This window comes from Petaurus breviceps, unplaced genomic scaffold (genome assembly GCF_028583685.1).
Source record: "Petaurus breviceps papuanus isolate PSGF00001 unplaced genomic scaffold, PetGlider_PUasm1.0 685, whole genome shotgun sequence".
Taxonomy (NCBI): Eukaryota; Metazoa; Chordata; class Mammalia; order Diprotodontia; family Petauridae; genus Petaurus; species Petaurus breviceps.
In genome coordinates this window covers 3,172,142-3,194,307 of record NW_027186455.1, presented here as the reverse complement: position 1 = coordinate 3,194,307, position 22,166 = coordinate 3,172,142, and the positions used below count along the sequence as shown (strand labels likewise).

The window sequence follows — 22,166 nt, the reverse complement described above, 5'->3', positions numbered from 1 at the left end:
TCTAATAAACCGAAGAGACTTTGTTAAATGTCTTACTAAGATCCAGCTATACTGTGACTCCAGGACTTACCTGATCTGCCAATCTAGTCTTTCTCAGTTCCCAAATTCTATGACAGTAAGAAATGTCTAAGACACTGACTCCCACCATTGGACAATCTTTGGGATCTGGGTTATGCCCCTATCCCAAAAGGAGACAGAAAAAAGGGAGAGAAATTTGTATAAATCGTGAGGCTGAGAGGGACAAGAACTATTGCCAAGAGAGCCACAGGCACCCTGATCTCAAAAGGGTTGAGTCTTGGGACTTGACCTCAATCTCTGTCCAGCATCTGCAACAATAATAAAAAAAATATCTCATGATAGTACAGCTTGTACTTTTAAAATGCAGGCCGGAATTTTTAGTGTTCTTTTGTAGCCATTTTCTCATATGTTCCTCCAACAATCATTTAAGGTAGGTCCTAGAGTATTTTATCAATAGGGAAATTGAGTTCAATCATAAATGAAATTTAAAAATTGTCCCTCTCAGCTCTGTCCCCCAAAAGTTAAGTGAATTTAGCGGCATGGGCCTTGTCGCCACTGGGGTTCCGTTTTTAACTTGTGGGAGCTGCCTTGGGATGCCCAGCATAACAACAGAACAGCTGCGTGCTATACACAGATGATGACTAAAGCCTCTTTCCTTCTTCAGGCCTGTAATATCAACCCCCACTCAGAAAGAGAGCCAAGATCTCTATGCCAGCTCTTTTCTTATGGGTTAGTTACTTTGGAGAATATTAGTGGGGGAAGTTTAAGATTTTCCTGTTTTGGGTATAAAGAATATATTAGAGAGTAATATATAGGCTGTAGTATCAAGGAACATAGATATTTTTCAAAGGAAAATTAACATTTAACGTATTAACAGAATATTATTAATCAACTTAATAGGAGAATTAACACTTTAATTATTATTAATTTAATTAAAATATTATCAAATTATTATTAAACTATTACCTCACACCCACTAAATTGGCAAAAAGAATTGAATAAAATTAAACAAATAGAGTAGATAAAAGTAAATCTTGGAGGAGCTATAAGGGAAACAAACTGTTACTACATTGTTGGTGGAACTGCATATTGGTGCCGACTTTTTGTTAAGTAACATGACAGAACATCATAGGAATTCCAAAATTAATTGTAATGCTGGATCCGTTGATTCTATTCTTAGGACCTGATCCTAATAATAATAAAAAATTACATTTGTATAAAATATTCACAAAGAATTAATTTTAGTAACAAAAACTATAAATAATCTACACAATAATAATAATGGTCGACAGATACTGCTTTAAAGTTTATAAGGCACTTTGTGTACATGGTCTTATTTGAATCTCACAATTTCTCTGTGAGGTAGGTACTGCAGATGCCATGATCCTCATTAGGATTGCTGTTTATTTCCTTTACCACAAAAGAAAGGTTTAAAATACAAAACTCATAAGGGAAAACTGACAAAGACTTAAAAGAGAAACAGTAACTTATACTTCCTATTATACTCTCCTAGGAAATTGTTACTTAAACATTAAAATGTGAAGCATTTTGTGGGACTGCTCAACAGTGATTTCATTTTCACAGGCAGCTAGGTGATATAATAGATAGAGAACTGGGCTGGAAGTCAGGTGGACTTGAGTTCAAATGTGACCCCAGATACTAGCTGTATAACCTTGGTCAAGTTACTTAGCCTATTGAGGATAATAATAGTACCTATTTCTCAGGGTTATTGTGAGACTCAAATGGGATACTTTTTGTAAACCACTTAGCACATTCGACTGGCACATAGTAGGAACTATATAAATTCTAGCTATTATTATTATTTTTTGTTATTATTTATTATTATTACCTGAATTCAGAACTCTCTGAAAATTTACTTAAGGTCCATATCTTCTGGCAAACCAGGACATGGTTTGGGCTCTTCCTGTTGGTGATTGTCTTCTGCTCTGAGAAGCACTATAGTAGCTGTAGGAGGCATCTCTTGATGGGCAATTGGCACCATATGAGGAACCCAGGAATGCCTGATCTTCCAAGGAAGTCCACCAGGCTCTCAGGATCACTGTTTGGTCACCTGTGTTCAGAGAAAGAAGCATAAAGCAGAAGAGACGACCAGGGCTTTGAGATCCAGTCTCAGGTTCACTTAGAAGAGTGAAATCCCTTCACTCCATTCCTGGGAAATCAAGGGGAGAGTTGTTGGAGTGCCAAGACACATGTTCACAAGAGAGGGAGAAGAAAGTGAGTGAAAATAGGAGTTGTCCCTTGCTTCAAAGTCTTAGTGTTCAGCTCTTGCTGTTTAGTGACTACTCCTTTTTTTGATATAGATACCCTGTCGTGGGGGGAGATGGTAGGGGTGGTGGCACATGATATCAGTCAGAAGCCTCTGGTTGTGCAAGAAGCCAAAGTCCACATCTTGCTGGAAGTGGCCAGGGCACAGGCCTGCTTCATAGGATAGCCCATCTCCAAACATACTCCTTGGGGTAAACTCCAACCCAAGCCCTCTGTTATACTGGAACAAAAGACATTCTCCTTGGTAGAGAAAACAGAACCAAAATAAGATTTAACAACTTTTCTTTCTCTCTATTGTCAGTTGTTATCCTATTCACCCTAAGCAACAGTCTTATCCTCTGTGATCTTCTTCTTTCTCCAAATATATCTCCAGGGATCCTTTTTTTTTTTTTGCCATTAGTTTTTAAAGCCCTTCTCAACCCAGCCCTGTTCTATCTCTCCTGCCTTATTATGCATTATTCTCCTTCCTGCACTCTATGGTCCAGTCAAACTGGCTTCCTTGCTGTCCTTCATATGTGGTACTCAATCTCTTGGCTCTTCCTCACACCTGGAATGCATTTCCTCTCACCAGTGCCTTTTCTTACCTTTAAAACTCTGTTCAAGTGACATATTCCACATTCTATAATTTACTTTGCATTTACGTCTTATACATTCATTTATGTACATCTGAAAGACTGGAAGTTTCTTTAGGGCAGAAATTGTTTCATTTTTGTTTGTGTCCCCAGGAGGGTTAAGTGGCTTACTCAGGGTCACACAGCAACTAAGTGTCTGAGGTCAGATGTGAACTCAGGAAAAAGTCCTCTTGATTCCAGGTCTGGCATTTTAGCCACCATGCCACTTAGCTCCTTTTGGCTCATAAATACTTGTTGATAAGACTGACTGACTCTACAATCCAGGCTCTTTTTTTTTTTTTAAATCATGACTTTCAGGTAGTTCAATAATTCTTAAATTATTTCTCCTGGATCTGTTTTCCAAATCATTTATTTTTCCAATGAAATATTTCACCTTTTCTTCTATTTTTTCACTCTTTTGATTTTGATTGTTTCTGATTGTCTGGACTACATCTGATTGACTTTCTTGCAAGCTTCAACTTACTGTGAAAATCCTGCAGGTAATTTCTAGGCATCCCCTGATTCCTCAGGATTAATTAATTCTGCTATTAGGGCAGGATTAATGTTTTCTTGGTGATGTATAGGTCAGGCAGAAGAATGTGAAAACTCTCTTCAAGTAATATGGTATCTTTTCATCTTTAGGTCTAGACCTTGTCTTTGACATTTCTATTCACAAACCTCTCCAGCCTACTTTGTCTCTTACTGTCCCTCACCTTGCACATCCTGTGCCTGCCTTATCTTTCCCCCTTCTCTCCTCTGATATTATCACCCTGGCTCAGGCTCTCATCACTCCAGGTTTGGAATGTTAGTCTGCCTGCTACAAGTCTCTCCCCTCTCTTGTCTATCTTCCACACAGTCTCCAAAGTGATCTTCGTAAATTGCAGGTCAAACCACATCAGTCTCCATTTTAATCAACTCTAGCGCCCCCTGTCACCTCCGGGATCTTCTGTTTGGTCTTCGTCTATTCAGAACTGGCTTTATTTCATTCTTTTGACCAAAGATAAAAGTATCTGAATGGGGTAGGGTTCACATGTATTTCCAAGTACTCTAACAGCAGTTATCTTTATTGTTTTCTTTTCCAGCTGTACATAAGCATCTGATGTGGGAGACTTTGGATTTGTCACCTTAAATTTTATATCTTCTATGTTACAAAAAAAATCCCTACAATGTTGCTTCTTCTCCAATTCCATAATTATTAACCTTGGAGGCAGAGTTTTTATTTGCATTTTTTTCTTTAGAATGCTTAAGAAAAAGTGAGTAGTTTGTATATTGAGAATCCTGTGTGAAAGAAATAATATTTGGGAAAGGGAAGCTAAACTTGAAATAAATAGCTTTCTTATTTAAAAAAAATATAATCTGCTCCACCTCCTCTAGTCTTCTTACCTCTTACACCCCCAACCCTTACCACCCATATACCCTTTGATTTAGTGACACTGGCCTCCATCTCTTAGGTGCTATGAATGTTATCCTTCCACACTCTCTGCCTCCTTGGCTTACATCATATGCCAGCTAAAACCCACCTTCTATAAGAAGCCTTTCTCAGTCTTTCTTAATTCTAGTGCTTTCTCTCTATTATTTCCTATTCATCCTATAAGTAGCACGTTTGTACATGTTTGTTTGCATGTTGTCTCCCCCATTGGATTGTGAGCTCCTGGAGGGCAGGGGCTGTCTTTTGTCTTTTTTCTATCCCTCATGCTTAGCACAGTGCCTGATATGTGCTAAGTGCTTAATAAATGTTTATTGACTGATCACTTCAGAGGGATTCACTTTTTTGAACTAATGGGGATCTTGTCCATTGGTGGAAAGAATACACACACACACACTGACAAAATCACAAATCTTTGAAGGATTTAAAAAAAATGAACAGATTTGCACTTTTAAAAAGGGCTTTCAGAGACAATGCCTTAATTTAAAAGATCAAATTTTGTTGTTGTTGTTCAGTCATTTCAGTTGCATATACTCTTTGTGGTACTGTTTGTGGTTTCTTTGACAAAGATACTAGAGTGGTTGGCCATTTCCTTCTCCAGCTTATTCACAGATGAGGAACTGAGGCAAACAGGGTCACACAGCTAGGGTCTGAGGTGAGATTGGAGCTAAAGAAATGAGTCTTCCTGACTCTATTCACTGTGCTCCCAATTGCCCCCAAAGGGTTGCATAGAACAGTGGAAATTGTAGAAACTATGACAGGGCAATGGAGTATTTGGGTTCACTTAAAAATACTAAATATTCAATGAACATTTAAAACACATATAGGTAGTACTCCATCTGTAGATCTCCTTTAAGGTTATTTACTTATGCTCTTTTGTGGAGGGAGTGTGGGGGTCAGGTGGAGAATGGTTTAAGAGACTGCTCAAGGTTCCTTCCAGATATAGAATTCTGGATTCAGCAGATTAAGGTTGTTCTAGGAGTAAAAACATCCAGGAAGCACAAGTAATACATGTTTAAGTCTTAGATCATTCCTGTCTCTCATTTGGTCAGTAATGTAATCCATCCCAGTGTCTGACAGATTTCTGTGCTTTGTGATTGAGACAAGTTGGCCGGACCTTGATCTGAAACTGATAAGAAAGCTTGGGTCTGAGTCACATATTTTTGAGACCCACCTAGAGTAGGAAACTCCCTCTCCACCCCCTCCCCCCTATAGTAGTATTTCTCTCGGTTTCCTTGATTTCTTCATTTGGTGCAGAACCACAAGTTTAAAAATAGATCCCAAGGCCCCAGTAGGGAGTCTGGGGGAGGAGAGAGGACAGCTGGATAGTCCAACAGGCTTAAGTAAGTATGTATGAATCAGGAAGGAAGAAGTCTACATGGAGGAGGTGAGCCTGGCACACACAGAACACTGCTCGCTCTCAGTAACTGGCTGTGCATCGATGCACCATGGTGCTGCTGAGCTCTGTAGGAGAGGAAGATTTCCAAGGATGCAGGTGGAGAGGACTCTGACACCAAGCCCTGGGGAGTCCTTGCATTTTTTCTGTATCTGTTGTGCATGTGGTCCAGATAAAAGGTGGAATCTGCTTTGGCAGGGCAGTTTACCCTCTACACAGTAGTATTGACCTTACTGGAGAATGCTACAAGTGAATCTACCTCCAAGGATCCTAGAGGCCAGAGATTTATTAAACTAGGGGAGGGGCTTCTGTCACTGCTAGTGTTACCCTCTGAAAAATAGTGAAGTTGAAGAGATTTGTTTTCAGTTCTTCAACTCCAATTTTACAGGTGCTCAGGATCTCCAGGGTCTGGGCTCTAGACACTTATCTTCCTACCCTCCTCCCTTCTTCCTTGACTGACTACTAGATGACAACAAATCTTAGGTTGTCAGGCAATAGGCATTTATTAAATGCTTCCTGTGTTTTAGGTATAGTGCTAAACACTGGGGGATACAAATATAAGCAAAAAAGACATAATCCCTACTCTCAAGGAGTTTATATTCCAATGGGGGAAAATAGTACACAAAAAGGAGATGAAAGGGAGGCAGCACAGAGAAGGTATTTACATAGTAGTATGATTATGAAGTTTGGAGAATTAGAAACATAGCCAGGAGGAGAATAAATCATGGTTAACCTCGTTTTGACTCCAAAATGGAGACTGGAAAGACCTAACCAATGGGAGAAGGTTGATGTGGTGGAAGGAAATTCTAGGGTGAGAAGGCAGCTGAGTCATGCTGGTACTGTTAACTTTTTAAAAGTTTTGTTAGAGGAGACAACATGTGAGGTGATATACAGTTACAGCATTATTCCCTTAAAACTAGTAAACTCGTATAAGGAGTTGGGAGAGCTAAGTCCTAACTGATGAACAAAAAAAATGAGAAAGCTTAAATACAGTTGAGAACCATCTCAGTTCAGGATGGCTGTGTCACACAAATTTATGATCTCCATAAATGCTTAATCATTGTATGAGAAAGGAATTTTCTTAATTGAATAGATGGTAAATACAATAAAATAGGAGAGTTGACAAAGTTTGAAATTATGACTCAGGATATCTGTGTTTTCTTTACCATTAACATTCCGTAACATAGTATATATATATAAAGATAAGAAAAAATCCCATTACTCAAATCAATGCCTCGAATTAAGGGTCTCATCCTTAAGCACCATAAAGTAAGCCTCATCTGGCTTTGTTGACATAAGAAGAGGTATTCTCTGAGGTCAGTCAGAGAGCAAAGACAAAGCAGGGTCCTTTTTGAATTTATCATCTCAGGATGTTTCTCCTTTCCTCCTGAATGGAGTATGTCCCAAGATAAGGGGAAATCCCACTTCCAGCCTTATCTGGTCTCTGGAGTTGCTGACACAGGAAAAGGCCTTTTTAAAGCAAGGCAAAACAGTCTGTTTGATTAATTCAGACTTTGGCCAAAAATATGATATTTAATAATTATCAGTACTGAGAGATCAGCAGGACAGCTGGCAGTGGAATGAAAAGATCTTAAGAGAGGTAGTGTGGCATAATGGATAGGGATCTTTGTTCAGCCTCAGGGAGAACTGGATTCAAGATCTTGCTCTGCCCCTCATCCCTTTTAATGATACTGACTATAATTTGACATATGTGTTCCCAAGAAAGCAAGTGTGCTATGCAAAAAATTGTGCAATAAAAATCACACTGGGCTTGGGACACAATGCTCAAAAACTTCATCAGTGATGCATTAAAAAAATAAAAAAGATAGGAAACCAATAAAAAATGGTAGCACTGCTTTATATGTCAGGGCTTCTTAAACTTTTTCTACTCCTAACCCCTTTTTGCCTGAGAAATTTTTGTGCAACTCTGGGTTTATAGGTGTATAAAATAGGTATACAAATCAAACATTTACTGATAATAAATCATAAAGAAATTTATTAAAAAAATTCTTTGGTATATATAATTTTACCATTTACTAAAGATGAAACAAATTTGCATATAATGAGATGGATGTGCTTGTTTATTTTTGTATAAAGAGTTAAATCTTGGTGGAATATTTGGTGCTACAGGCTATAGAACATCTTCAACATTTTTCAGAGTTGATTGACATTTTGATTTTATAATTGTCAATACTAAGAATGCTGCTTCACATAAATACGTAGTACAAAATGGCAGAAGTATATTTAGGACCATTTCAGAAATTGTTGGAAATTCTGTCCTAATCCTAAGTCAATATTCATTGAACAATTTTGTATGTACAGTAAAAACACTGCAATCCACAACTTATAGTAGTCTTGAATCTGAGCTGAGGTGTTTCTAGAAGTTGTTGGTGTTCTGTGGTGTGACAGCATGTTTTTAAAAAAATCTTTATTTATTTATGCTTTTTTTTGAAGGGCAATTGAGGTTAAGTGACTTGCCCAAGGTCACATAGCTAGTTTTTGTGTTAAGTATCTGAGGCCGGAATTGAACTCAGGTCCTCCTGATTCCAGGGCCGGTGTTCTATTCTCTGTACCACCTAGCCGGCCTGGTGTGACAGCATGTTAGTCCAAAGTGTGCATGCTGTGTGTTCAGAACCAAGGCTGCAGTGAAGTTGTGTGATACAATATAGACAAATGCTGACAGAAACACCTCAGATTCACTATGTGTTTGATTTTGAATTAATTTCTGATTGTTGTGTTTTCAGAAACCTTTTACCATTGACAGTTTTTTTTTGCCACCCCCACATTCAGTTACATGACTCCATATGGGGCTTGACCCACAGTTTAAGAAGTGAGGTGTGGGGCCAAGTTGGTGAGAGCAGGAGGGAGGAGAGACCCGGCCTCTTGACTTTCTTTGAATCTCTTCAGCCTTTGCTTAGGAGACACTTCAGATATATCTGGCTTCCAGCTTTGAGAGAGAAGATGGATGATGCCAACCTCACTTTAGGTTGCTAAAGTGAGACTAAATTGCTGGAAGGATGCTGACTTGAGAGGATCTAGCTGTCTCCATTATATAGTATATGTGTATATAGTGTAGCAAGCCTGCTATACTAGACGTGGGAATATTTGGGGAATTTTTCCTTAGATGAGATCTGGGACTCTCTTGGTGGAGCTGAGTTACCATCCTCCCAGTGAGAGTTCCTTTACTCTGTATTGGTTGGTACATATTTTCCTGTGTATACTCCCTCTGATTTCTATTGACTTGGAGTAATGGGTCCCTTTGCTGTTTGCTATGTGTGTGTCCATTGTGGAACTGGTATTTGGTGGGAAGGAAATCAAGTCTTGGATGTAGAGCTTGGGGTCTTCCCTTCCTCATTAATAAATAATGATTAGAAGTTTAGCTTGTACCTGGAAACTATATCCCTTAGATTGAAAATATTTAAAGAAGCAGATAGATCTAATTCTAGCCCAGCAAAGGGGAGAAAAGGGGAGCAAAGTGGTCACACTTCTGCTCTCTCCCTCCTATTTCTACTCCTGGCAGGAATTAAAGCTTCCTTTGAAGAAATGTGGAGGGGGAGAAGAGGTTAGAGATGACTATTCTGTCTCCCTTCTAGTCACAAGAGAACATCCCCATACTACAGGTGGGGGATACCCTTCTCTGCATATATACACATCAAAGGGTCAAGAAATACATAAAAACTACAATAAATAGTGGCCAAGTCTGTGGCCTTGGGCTGCTGTGGCAGAAGGGAATGGGAATGTGTGTGGGGGTAGAGAAAGTTTGGCTAGCTGTTCTCTTTTCTCTAGCCCTACTGCACCAGGAGCTATACAATAAAAATGGTGTTGTTCCTTAACAAAGACCTGAATTTTACTTATGGAAGTGAGCATTGGAAGGGTTGCAGATTGTGAGTTATTGTGTAGTGGTGCATTCTTGATCTTTCAGAAGAAATTGAGAAGAAGCAAACTCAAAATTTATATTATACACAAAATAATCCCTAATATATCAATTTCACTGGAACAAGTTTTCATTTTTGAAACATGTTATAGTAGAACTGACTGTACAGTGTAACCCTGAGCTTAACCTTAACACTTAACCTCTTGGTGTCCCAAGGCAGCTTTCTAAGATAGTAGGTTGCCAGTCTACATGGGTAGAGGAATTCCCAACTCCACCCCACCCCCCAAAAAAGAGAGATATTGCAAGCTTCAAGAAAGTAGAACTGATCATGTGTTATCTAAACATTCATCTCCTTAAGACATAGCAAGTAATCAAAGCATTAAATGTTTAATAAATGCCTGTTGAATTAAATTGAATTAATGTGTGACTTTGGACATGGTGATCATGAAAACAAAATGTCAGAACTGGAAGAGAACTTTCAGATAATATACTCCTGATTTTTTTTAATCAATTGGCAAAAATCTGGCTTTGCCCCTCTTCTGCAACCAAGAACAAAAGAAAACAAAACCTCTGTAACAAACAAATATAGTCAAGCAAAGCAGATTTCTGAATTGACCTAGTCCAAAATAAATATAAACAATTATACCTTTTGTATGTGAATATGCACATATGTTTATATATGAGTGTATTTCTATATTCATATCTATATCTGGATATAATTTTGTACTCAGAATCTTTCACCTTTTTATCAGGAAATGGGTAACATTTCATCATTAGTTCTCTGAAATCATGGTTGTATTATTATTCTGATCAGAGTTTCTAAGTCTTTTAAAGTTGTTTAACTTTACAATATCGTTGTCATTCTATAAATTGTTCTCTTGGTTCTGTTTACTTCTCTCTGCATCAATCCATACAAGTCTTTCCAGGTTTCTCTGAAACCATCTCCTTCACTATTTATTATAGTTCAATAGGGAGCCATCTTCAGCCATCTTGATTTATATGTGGCCACTTAACCCAGATGGTTCTGGAGGAGAAAGTGAGTCTGTTGACCTTGCACAATCCTCCCTCATTTAAATCTAATTCTCTTGCAAGTTATGACATCATCTTCCTGATGTTGTGGTCCTCTATGAGAACTAAGGACAAACAGCAACAATAACAGTAGTATTCCATCATATTTATATGCCATAATTGCCAAGCCATTCCTTGATTGTTATGCACTCCCTCAGATTCCCATTATTTGCCACTTCAAAAAGAGCTGCCATAAATATTTTTGAATATCCTTAATTGGAATTTGTTTTGCTTAAGACTAATCCCTCAGTTAACTTACCTTCCTTCTAATTTCCTTTCCCCCTTTCACCTTTACCTTCTGTTTTTCTTTTGAATGAAATGTATTTCTATATGTGTGAGTATTCTTTCTTATCATGGCCAATTCAAATGAGAGTGAAGTTCAAATGTTAGCTTCTGCCCCCTTGTTTTTATAAATGACTACTTTTGAACCTTTCCCCAGTGTATTCCTCTTTCCTTTTTTCTCATTCTTCTATTAAGCTCTTAAGGATATAACAGAACCACTCCCAGGCCTTCTGTCTAATTAGAGTCCCTCTATGACTCCTGATGATCATAGGGTTCAGAGGAGACACATGTATAATCTCCCCATGTTAGGATGTTAGTAATGTCTTATGGTTGTTTATTTATGTTTACCTTTCTGTTTCTCTTATCTGCTGTGTTTGCCACAATAGCTTCTTCAGTTTCTATGCAGCTTCTGTCTTCTCATCAGAATACTTGGAAGTCCTCTATTCCATCAAAGAGCCATCCTCCCCGCCTCCAAAATAAACAAACAAGCAGACAAACAATACTCAGCTTTGCTAAATGAGTTATTCTTGGTTGTGAGCCTTTATCCTTTGCCTTCTGAAAGAATATTGTGCTCCTTCCCTGGAGGCTAAATCATGTGTGATCCTGACTATGGTTCCTCAGTACTTGAATTCTTTCTCTTCTTCCTCCTTCTTCTCCTCATCCTCCTTCTCCTTCTTTTCTTCCTCCTTCTCCTTCCCTGCTTCCTCCTCCTTGTCCTCCGACTTTGTTTTGATTTTTCTTGTTGTTTTATGTAGTCATTGATTTCTATTTGGTCTATTCTAATTTTCAGGGAGTTTTGCTTGGGCAAGTTCTTGTAACTCTTGTGCCAAGCTGTTAATCCCCTTTCTAATCCTGGTCCCCTATTTCTCTCATTTCTTTTCCAAAATTTTTGTCTGGTACTCTCATTTCATTTATAAACACACTTTCAAACTATTAAAAAAAGTTCTTGCTTCATCTCTTCCAGGAATCCTAGTCGCCAAGTTGTGGGTTTTATTGTTGTTGTTTGTTTTTTGAGGCTTTGCTTGTAGATATTTTGGAACCATTTTCTTCTTCTGTATTTCTATTTTGAGAGTCCCTATCACCATAATAGTTTTTTGGGTGGTATTCTTTTCTGTTTGCTCATTCTTTCAGACAATTTCTTGACTTCAGACTTGACGTTAGGGCTAGGCTTTATTCACTTCTAAAGGGAGGATTTGGGTTGTTCCTGTTTCCTTGGGTACTGAATGTTGTGTTATTCTAAATTCTCAGGGACTGCTTTGGTGGAAACCTCAGACGTTCCCAAAATTATTTGATCTACCACCCCCTTTTCAAAATATTACTCAGAACCCCCTTAAAAATCTACTTTCTTTAATTCTTTAACAGTTTTTGTTTTTGAAATTTGCATCATTTCAAACTACTACCACCTCTCTCCCCCTGTCCCCATTATTCCAGCATTCCCCAGGGGTGGTATTACCCACTTTGGTAATTTATGCTGGCATTCCCCAAGTGGTCTGATCTAGGGAAGCGTCTGGTAACTTCCCTGCTGCTTTGAAGCTTTACAAGTTCCTGACCTGGAATTGGGTCTGAGCAACAATAGATTGCGATGGATTCAACCACTCTCAGTCATCTGGGAACCTCTGGTGGTTCAGTGACAAAACTGCAAGCTTTTCTTTGGTCTGGGATTCCTGCTATGGTTATTGTGTTTATTTTTATTTTTATTTTTTTTAGCAGACTTCAGACTAGTGTAGAAATTGGCACTTCGACCCTGCCTGCTCCTGAAGTTTTGCTCACACTGCTACTTGCTTTTGAACTCGTTTCTCTTTCACCACGGGGCCTCACAGTTCTCCTTACCCCAGAACTGCACTCCAGATCTTCTTCTCACTCTACCCTAGATCTGTGACCCAGAACTGGGACGTGCATGACAGAGCTGTCAGTCAGCATGTATTCCTGAATTCTGTATGAGGGCCCATTGCCCCACTGTGGATGTGGGACCTGCCTTGAACTTGCTGCACTTCTTTCCGCTATTTCCACATCTTGGTTTTACTTCCTAACATCCTGATTTTATAAATAAAGAAGCCGAGATTCAGAGAGGGAAAGTGGTTTGCTAAGAGCTGAATTTCACAAATTGGTTGGCAATGGGGATGTGATGACATCTTTCTATGGTGGACCCCACTGACTTAGGGATATCATGAAGCTGTCACTGGGGAGGTTGTTTACTGGTATCTTAAGAAGACACAGGCTATTTGGTACCTTTTGATTTAAACAAATTATTCTTGATAACTATGGGGGTAAGGTCAGTGTTGTTTGTTTACACTTGAAGGCCGATTACTGGGTGGAAGGTGAAATGCCAACCCTTATAGCAAATAAATAGATGCTTTTGGAGAGGGGTCTGAAAGAGGGCTTAGAGCTATTCTCGCTTCACCCTCACAAAAAAATCCCCCAAACAACTAAATCTAGAAATATGTTAGAATTGGAAGGGGCCTTGGGGATTATTTAGTTCAACTCCTTGATTTTACATAGGAGGAAACTGATGCCCCAGAGAGGGTAAGTGGTTTACCCAAGGTCACTGAGAAGATTAATAAATTAACTCTAATTAAAATTGAGACTGAACTGAGGTAGAATTACTTATAGACAGATGTCAGAGACTAACAAACTATTGGAATTAGAAAGGATCTTAAAGACTCCCTTATTTTATAGTAGAGTAAAAGGACACCCAGAATTATCTATCTAAAGACATTTTGATTAACTAATTGATAAGCAAATATCTTCCTATTTTGTATTGCAAGTGGATATAACAATGGATATGGTTAAAGATTTGATTCTGTTATTTTGATATTATATGATTTGATTATATGTAATGATAATAGCGAACGTTTATATAACACTTAAAGGTTTGCAAAGCACTTTACAAATGTTATCTCATCTTAATCTCATATGTATATGTTATGCTATTGAAACTGTTACTTTGTTTTTGTTATTTTTCACACCTATTGATGGCAGTGACACATCAAAAGAAAATTTCAATATGACTAAAGGATTTTTAAAAATAAAAATAACATAATATGGGAAACTAGATTGAATTCTTCACTGATACAGCTCAATGTCAGGATAAAATACAGGTCTACTACTAGTTAAAAAGTGCGACCCTTGTGCAACTTGGACACATTTTATGCTTTGGAGACAATAATTTATATTGAGAAATATGATTGAGGAGTTACATACAAGTTTTAGATCTGTAATGTTAGAACAAAATGGTTAATCAAGAATTGAAACCCAACTCTTGGCTTCCCTGTACAATTAAGGGAATAATTAAGGAAACCCAATGATCACAAAGAAAATAGTAAGAGCATTTAGGTGTCCTCAATGGGTCTGAGTTATCAAGCTTGGATGAAATCCATCAGATGTTACCGAAAGAACTGGTGAGTGTAAATGCTGAGCCACTATCAGTGATCTTTGAGAAATCATGAAGAATTGGTGAAGCACCACAGTGTTAGGGAGAGGGATCTGTTGTGCCAATTAAAAAAAAAGTTAAATGAGTAGAGTTGACAAACTATAGACCAGCGAGCCTGACTTCGATTCCTGGAAAAATTCCAAAAGGTATTGTCAAAGGGAAGATTTTTGAACATTTAGAAAGGGTGAACACTAAGATCCAGTGTGGTTTGACCAGAAGCCAGTCATGCTAGCCTAACTGCATTTCCTCCTTTATTGACAGGGTAATTAGATTGGCAAATTAGGGGAATTTTGCAGACCTAGTTGGCTTAGATTTCAGGACAACATTTAACAAAGCTTTTACTGCCATAAATTCATTTATGCTCTTCCTTTGAATGTGATGGAGGGATGTGGCCAGGTGATGGGCCAGTTAGGTGGATATAGAACTGGTCGAATGACTGAAAGCCTGGGTTAATAGCTCAATGTCAATTTGGAAGGAAGTTTCTACTGGAGTGATCCAGAGATCTGTCCTTTCCCTGCCTTGTTTAGTGTGTGGTGAGTATACCCAGACATGATCTAAGTTCCTTATTGACAGGTGGGAACTTCCTAAATTTAGGTATGGAAATGAACTTAGAGTAGGTCTAAAAGAAATCAAGTGATGGTAGAGAAATAGGGGCAGGGAAGAAGTGTTAAATCTAGATAAATATTAGATCTTTGATAAATGATTATTGAATGAAATGAATGAATAAATGAATAACATGGTTTCCTACAAGATTCAGCTCAAGTGCTACCTTCTACTTGAAACCTTTCCTGATGCTCCTAGCTGCTGGTATACTCTACAAAATTACCTTGTGTTTAGCTTATATATATATATATATATAAAATGTAATACTTATATGTTAACCTTTTTTTTTTTTGGCCGAGGGCAATTGGGGTTAAGTGACTTGCCCAATGTCACATGGCTAGTTTTTGTGTTAAGTGTCTGAGGCTGGATTTGACTTCAGGTCCTCCTGACTCCAGGGCGGGTACTCTATTCCCTGCACCACCTAGCCGGCCCCACTATGTTAACTTGTTTTATCTTTGCTGTTAGAGTATAAGTTCCTTGATGACAGGTATTGTTTCACTTTTGATTTGCATCCTTACCATTTAGCTCAATGCATAGCACATAGTAAGTGATTAATAAATGCTTGTTGGTTGATTTGAATGAAAATTGGACCTTCAGTTCAAGTTTTCTAACTCTGAAAATGAGCAGAGCCTTTGCTTGGGGAAGGCACCTGGGGGGTGAGAGTATTGCACAAATAGGGTAAGGTAGAGGGAAACAGATCTCTGATGGGAAGCGACATTCTTTTTGGGCCCTTCTCCTGGGCTACCCCATGCTATGTCTGTGTAGCCTCTAACCGAACCATCACAAGATGGCAGCAGAATTGCATCTTTGCTACTCCAACTAAGCTATGAAGACTTCATTTTTGAAAAGAGGGACTAGTGCTGTCATAAGATACTGCTATAGAGATGAGGAAATGTCCATCTTCTGCACTCCTCTCTCTCCCTAATTCCACTTCCTCACCTTCTTGGACTTCTGAATGTCTTGTAACCAGCTCAATTGGGAGCTCAGTGACTGTGGTCCTGCATCTCAAAACCAAGGTTATCAGAGGATGTCAGAGTCATCTGCACCTCCATCTGACTCATACTTGCCCAAACTCAGAGAGTTTCTCCAAAAATATAGGAATCTAATTCATTTTCTCTCTCTCTTACACGTTCTCATTTTTTAGACAACCAAGCCTGACAAAGGTGTTTGAATATAGATCCAATTTATTATAGGACATGTCAAGGGAATAGAATAAGGGCAAGTTATCAAGAGAACAGTTACAGCCCAAATCCTGGAGAGTGTCATTTCCTACCCTCTTTTACCTAGAATGGCTTGTTCTCAGACTCCAAAAAGACTCAGGACACCAGTAGGGGAAGTCCCAGCAGCCTGAGGAAACTGTTATTGTGGATCCCAGATATAGTTAATTGTGACCTATTTTCTACCCTCTTTTCTCTCTGTGATATATCAATCCACTCTTACATGTTCTGCCAGTTGCCTCTTGCCACTGCTGCCATTTTACAGGCCAATAGCTTTAGGTTAGACTTATGTACATATTTCTTGTAGCGGACTTAGCAGCCATTGACTCCACTCATTCTTTGCTTATGACAGGGACCATGATGCCCCAGACATCTCTGTACTATCTTTCTCATGGCTCTTTTTTCTACCCATATTTTGTTCCTTCTCTCTGCTATGTATACACCACCAGCTCATAACATGGGGAAACAAGTTCTTTCCTGTGTATGTGCATACTATATCTTTCCCTTCCCCCTCATAGGGATGGAGTAGGAGAAGAAGAAAGGCTATTTACTGACTCTTAGGCATATTTACTACAGTTATATGTTATATATATATATATATATGTATCTTAGTTTCCAAATTTTTAATAAGAAACAACTTGACATAGTGGATAGAATGCTGGCCTTGGAATCGCTAGGGTATGGGTTTGAGTTATGTTTCTGACATACTAGCTCTGTGACCCTAAACCAATCACTTAAATTTCTCAGAGCCTCTTGTAACTCTCTACAACTTGGCAACTTTTACACAGTAGTTGTTGATCTACATGGATGGAGGGAGTCTCTCTACATTGATGAAATCACTGATTTGGATAAAAAAAATACTATGCTTCATCATTATTTTACGTGGTATTTACTTTTCTATTATGGTCAGTCCTGCTATTACATGACATATATTCCCCGAAAGCACATCAATATGCAAAATTAAGCAACAAAACCCACAGGGCTAATGGGGAAAATGGGGTTAGGGAAACAACACTCAAAAACTTTGTCATTGATACACAAACAAGCTAAGAACCTAGTAACAATGGTTTTGCTTTTGTTGTCATTCAGTTGTTTCAGTTGTGTCTGATTCTTTGTGACTCCATGTGGTATTTTCTTGGCAAAGATACTGGAGTGATTTGCCATTTCCTTGTCCAGCTCATGTTACAGATGAGGAAAATGATAGCACAGTTGTTACATGTGTTAAATGCTTAAGAAGTACATTAATAGTACAAGAAAAAGTGACATCATCTGTGACCTTAGGTCACTGTTCAGCCTATGCCTGGTGTCCACAGGATGCAGGCTGGCAAAGTCTAGAATGAATTGGGCAGGCCTCAAGTCTGGAAGGGCTCAGACCAGCCCTCTTTCATTCAAAGCTCCATCGGTATCAGGTGACATACAAGAAATGTGGCACTTCACCTTAACAAAGACCTGAAGTTTGCTTGGGGAAGTGGGCATCAGAAGAGCTGAAACTTGTGAGCTGTTGTGAAGTGTTGCAGTTTTCTGTATTCTCAAAATTTTTCTCAGAAGAAATGCATCTGCAAACTTGAAAAATGGATATATTCAAAATATTCCCTTATATATCAATCATATTGGAACAAATTCAGGTTTTCAAAACAAGCATTATATAGCAGAACTAAATGTACTTTTGTAAAGCCAAGCATGAGCAGCTTTCCAGAGGACTGCTGCTGTGAATAGCTTCAAGGTTCTGATTACATAGTGTAGTGAACTCTCTAGTTATTCAGAAGTAAATGAAAGCAAAACATTCACAGAAACCAAAGTACAGTATTCACAATGTTATGACATAACAACTTATCAATAAAATGGCCACATAGTTTTTACCAAAGTGGTCACATAATTTTAAGCAAAAGATATCATTCAGTAAGAACATAATTCAATCATCCTTAAGGAGGCCTCCTTAAGGGACACAAAGTATAATCATACAGTAAGTCCTTAACTCAATGATGCTTAAGGAGGCTCGCCTCCTTAATGGACACAAAGTATAAAGGTCAAAGTTCTCCACCCCTAGGTCACATTGTCTTAATCTCTCAATCAACAAGTCTTCTTTCTTCTTGATTGGAGATTAGTTTCCAATCATCCTTAATTCAACCATCCTGAAGAGGTACAGGATACAGAGTACAAAGTCTTCCCATCCCTAGGCCACAGTAAATCATAATCTTCTAAGTTTGCATTAAATACCCAAGGAGAGGCCTTTTTATCTTCACTTGAGGCTGGTTCTCAGATTCCATGGTTCCTCTTCCATGGGTCCAGCTCCTGTCTGAATTCACCCAACTGTCTTCTGGGTTCAAAGGCAGGCAGCTCCCAACTCCTCATCCAGCTCCTTGTCCCGTTCCCATTCCACATTGAAGCTCACAGTGTCCAGTCCACCTTAGGTCCTTCACAGTTTCTGTCCCTGAGAAGACAAAGCTTAACAAAGCCACAATAACATTAATGCACATTGCTGGCACCATCATCAATTCACTATCTGCCTGTGAAATCAACACAGACCCACCAACAAGGTCTGAGAAATCAACACAAATCATCAGTTTAGTTCTAGGACCTCTGAAAACATCAGTAAGACCTTTCTCCAGGACTTCTGCAAACAGACAACAAGAAAATCCTCTTTTAGGGCTTCTGAACCAGCAGTAAGGTCCTAGGGCTTCTGTAACAACAGCAACATCCACTACATCCACTATCAGCAGATGAATCTAACAAAGTAACATCAAAACAGACAGAAAAAGTAACTGGCACCACAGTCATGCTTCCTCCCAGTTTCTGCTCTCTTCCAGCCTGGGCTTCTCTTTTTATGATCATTAAGCTCCTCCCTGTTCCGTCCCTTCCTGTTGCATCAGCAACAGGGGTTCACAAGTTCAAAGACTTGATATAATCACGGGCAAGAAACTTCAACTTAAACAAGGTGCTAAATAATTAAATAGCTGAAACAAGGTGTTAACTACTTCTTTGTTTGCCATTACAACTTAAAATTATTTTTATATATAGTACTTCTGATGATTTTTTATTTATTTATTTTTTAAAGCAATCGGGGTTAAGTAACTTGCTCAAGGTTACACGGCCAGTTATTTCTGGGTGTGGTGCTGAGTATCTGAGCCCAGATTTGATCCAGGTCATCCCGACACTGGAGCTGGTGCTCTTACTCGCTGAGCCACCTGGCTGCCCCTAGGTGATTTTTTATTTTATCCTCTTATTTTGCTGAAGCTTTAAAAAATTATTTTGGTTAACGTTCTTGCGGGTTGTCCTAGGTTTTACAAATAACTCATCATATAATCCCTATTTATGGATTTTAAACTTCTTCTTTACCAGTGCTTATTCCTTTGATTTCTTTTTTTGGTCTTATTTCTATACCTAGTGCAGTTGCTGTTCCAGGAGGACTTTAGTTAAGATTAAGCAGTCTCTCTTCTGAGATCTAGGAAGCTAATTCCATATAACCAGCCACCTATTGGGCAGTCCAAACTGCATGCTCTATAGGCATCTTGTGTGGGGTATAGAGACCCTAACGTAAATTGACTACTCAGAGACCTCAAGTGAAGATAGGAAGTTTTATTAGAATCTCATGAGAAGTGGGCGGTCCAGTTGCTGGAACAATGCCCAGGAGAGGAGGCCGAGGTACAGAAGCAGAAACCGGGTTAAATAAGCAAGGGTTACACGCCCCTCCCAAACATTAACCTAATTATTACTAATGAGGCTCTAATTATAATAATATACATAATACATGAGGTCCACTATGCAAGCGCAGAAACAACCTCAGAATACTGAACACCCTTCAGTCCAATCTAGATGTGTCCTTATCTGGGCCTGAGTGTCCCAAGGCCACTGTCTACTTTCTGATTGGTCAAATCCACCTGCTACTGCCAACATCACTTCATTTTTATTATTATCTAGGAGTTCTCTGGGAACTCAAACTTCTTCCCAAGGCTACTGTCTGATCCTTTTTATCAGTAGTCTTGTTTCAGTAATTCTTGCAGTTCTGTAGAAACTTAACCCTTTGTTACCTCTCACACTACTATTCCTTTCCCCAAACTAGAAACACCTCTAATTTGGTCTCAATAATTAATTAATTAGGGGTGGCCAGGTAGCACAGCGAGTAAGAGCACTGGCTCCAGTGTCGGGATGACCTGGATCAAATCTGGGCTCAGATACTCAGCACTACACCCAGAAATATGTGGCCGTGTAACCTTGAGCAAGTTACTTAACCCCTATTGCTTTAAAAAAAAAATTAATTAATTATATATCATATTAAATAAATTAATAAATCAATTATTAATTAATAAATAAGTTAATCCAATCAATTGTATTAATACTCAGTAGGTCTTATATTACCTTGAAATACACAATGACATATATATATATATATATGTGGAAACAATACTGAACTTACAAAACACAAGGAAGTAATAAGAATGTATATAGGATATTCAGAATGGGGAAACTTCACTGCAAGTCATCCCTCACAATCTCAAACTCAACTTGTCAAAAAGGGAACTCCTCATCTCCTCCTCATTCCCCACAAATGTCTTTTCAGAAGTTCCCTATTACTGAGTGTTTTGTTTAATCATTTTTCAGATATGTCTGACTCTTCATGAACCTTTTGTTTCTTTGATGGCAAAGATACTGGAATGGCTTGCCTTTTCCTTCTCTAGCTCATTTTACAGATGAGGAAACTGACACAGGATGAAATGATTTGCCCAGGGCCACACACTTAGTAAGTGTCTGAGGCTGGATTTGAACTCAGGAAGATGAGTCTTCCTGACTTGAGGACAAACAACACAATGAGGAAAGGTAGCTCCAGAACTGAGTAAATATTGTCTTTCAGAGACCAGCAAAATAAATTTCTCATGTAAGGGAAATATATAAATCTATAAGAAATATGTATTCTCCCATAAAGGGAGAAAAGGGCTTTCAGTAAACATGAGCTGTGAATTCACCCTTTGGCAATTTTAAGCTCAATCTCTCCAGGGACCTTGTGTATGCAAGAGGAGAAGGTATTCCTGGTTTGTGGAGATATTTCTTTAGTATCTATTTAGGAAATAAACTTCTAAAATCTGATAAAATCATATTGGTTGGTTGATAATGAGGAACACAATGGATGGGGACTTATGAATGACAGTACCAGAAATCCTTAGACCTAAAGGGTTGCTCTAGAACTATGAGGGGAGTAGTTAGCCACCCTCTGGGGACCTGCCCAATCAATATGAGTATGAATTGGCAAAGTGACCCCAGATGGGACACTATATATAAAAGGAGAGAATTGAACTAGATGACCTTTAAGACCTTCTAGCTCTGAATCTATGATCCAATCAGTTGCCAAATACTGTCATGTTTATCTCCAAAACACGGAGTTTATATCCCCTTTTTTTTCCTAGTCACACAGTCCCATCATTAGTTTAGGCCCTTGTCTTTTGCTCAGATCAGGGATCTGTATGCTATGGCCTGACGGTCAAATTTGGCCCACCTGTTTTTGTACTCTTTAGCTAAGAATGTTGTTGTTGTTTTTACATCTTAAAATACAATAAAGCTTTATTTAAAAATATAAGAAGCATTCTTATTTCATAGGGTGTACAAAGGCTGATGACCCCTGGCAAAACCTAATTGTTTTTTTTGTCCTAAGTTAATCTATTAATTCTTTAAAAATTTTTTTTTTCTCCTGGGCAACTTTTATTTTGGCAAAATGAAAGTTCAACTTCTTTCACACAAACCAAACTCTCAGACTCTTAAACTTTTACTCTATCTATCTATCTATCTATCTATCTATCTATCTATCTATCTATCTATCTATCTATCTATCTATCTATCTATCTATCTATCTATCTATATCTGTGTCTGCCTATCTGTCTGTCTGTCTGTCTGTCTATCTATCTATCTATCTATCTACCTATCTATCTATCTATCTATCTATCTATCTATCTATCTATCTATCTA

At 38.4% G+C, this 22,166-nt stretch overlaps 1 long non-coding RNA gene across 2 annotated transcripts in view; it reads left to right on the top strand.

The window, feature by feature from the left end:
- Positions 1-22,166, top strand: part of LOC138174108 (uncharacterized) — a 96,764-nt gene that overhangs the window by 59,132 nt on the left and 15,466 nt on the right. Inside the window, exon 1 of one of the 2 annotated variants that reach the window (XR_011171616.1) lies at positions 14,692-14,924. The exons of the other annotated variant lie outside the window; for it this stretch is intronic. This is a non-coding gene — a long non-coding RNA (uncharacterized lncRNA). Of the gene's footprint in view, positions 1-14,691; positions 14,925-22,166 lie in introns of those variants that run through there. 2 annotated transcript variants of the gene reach the window in all.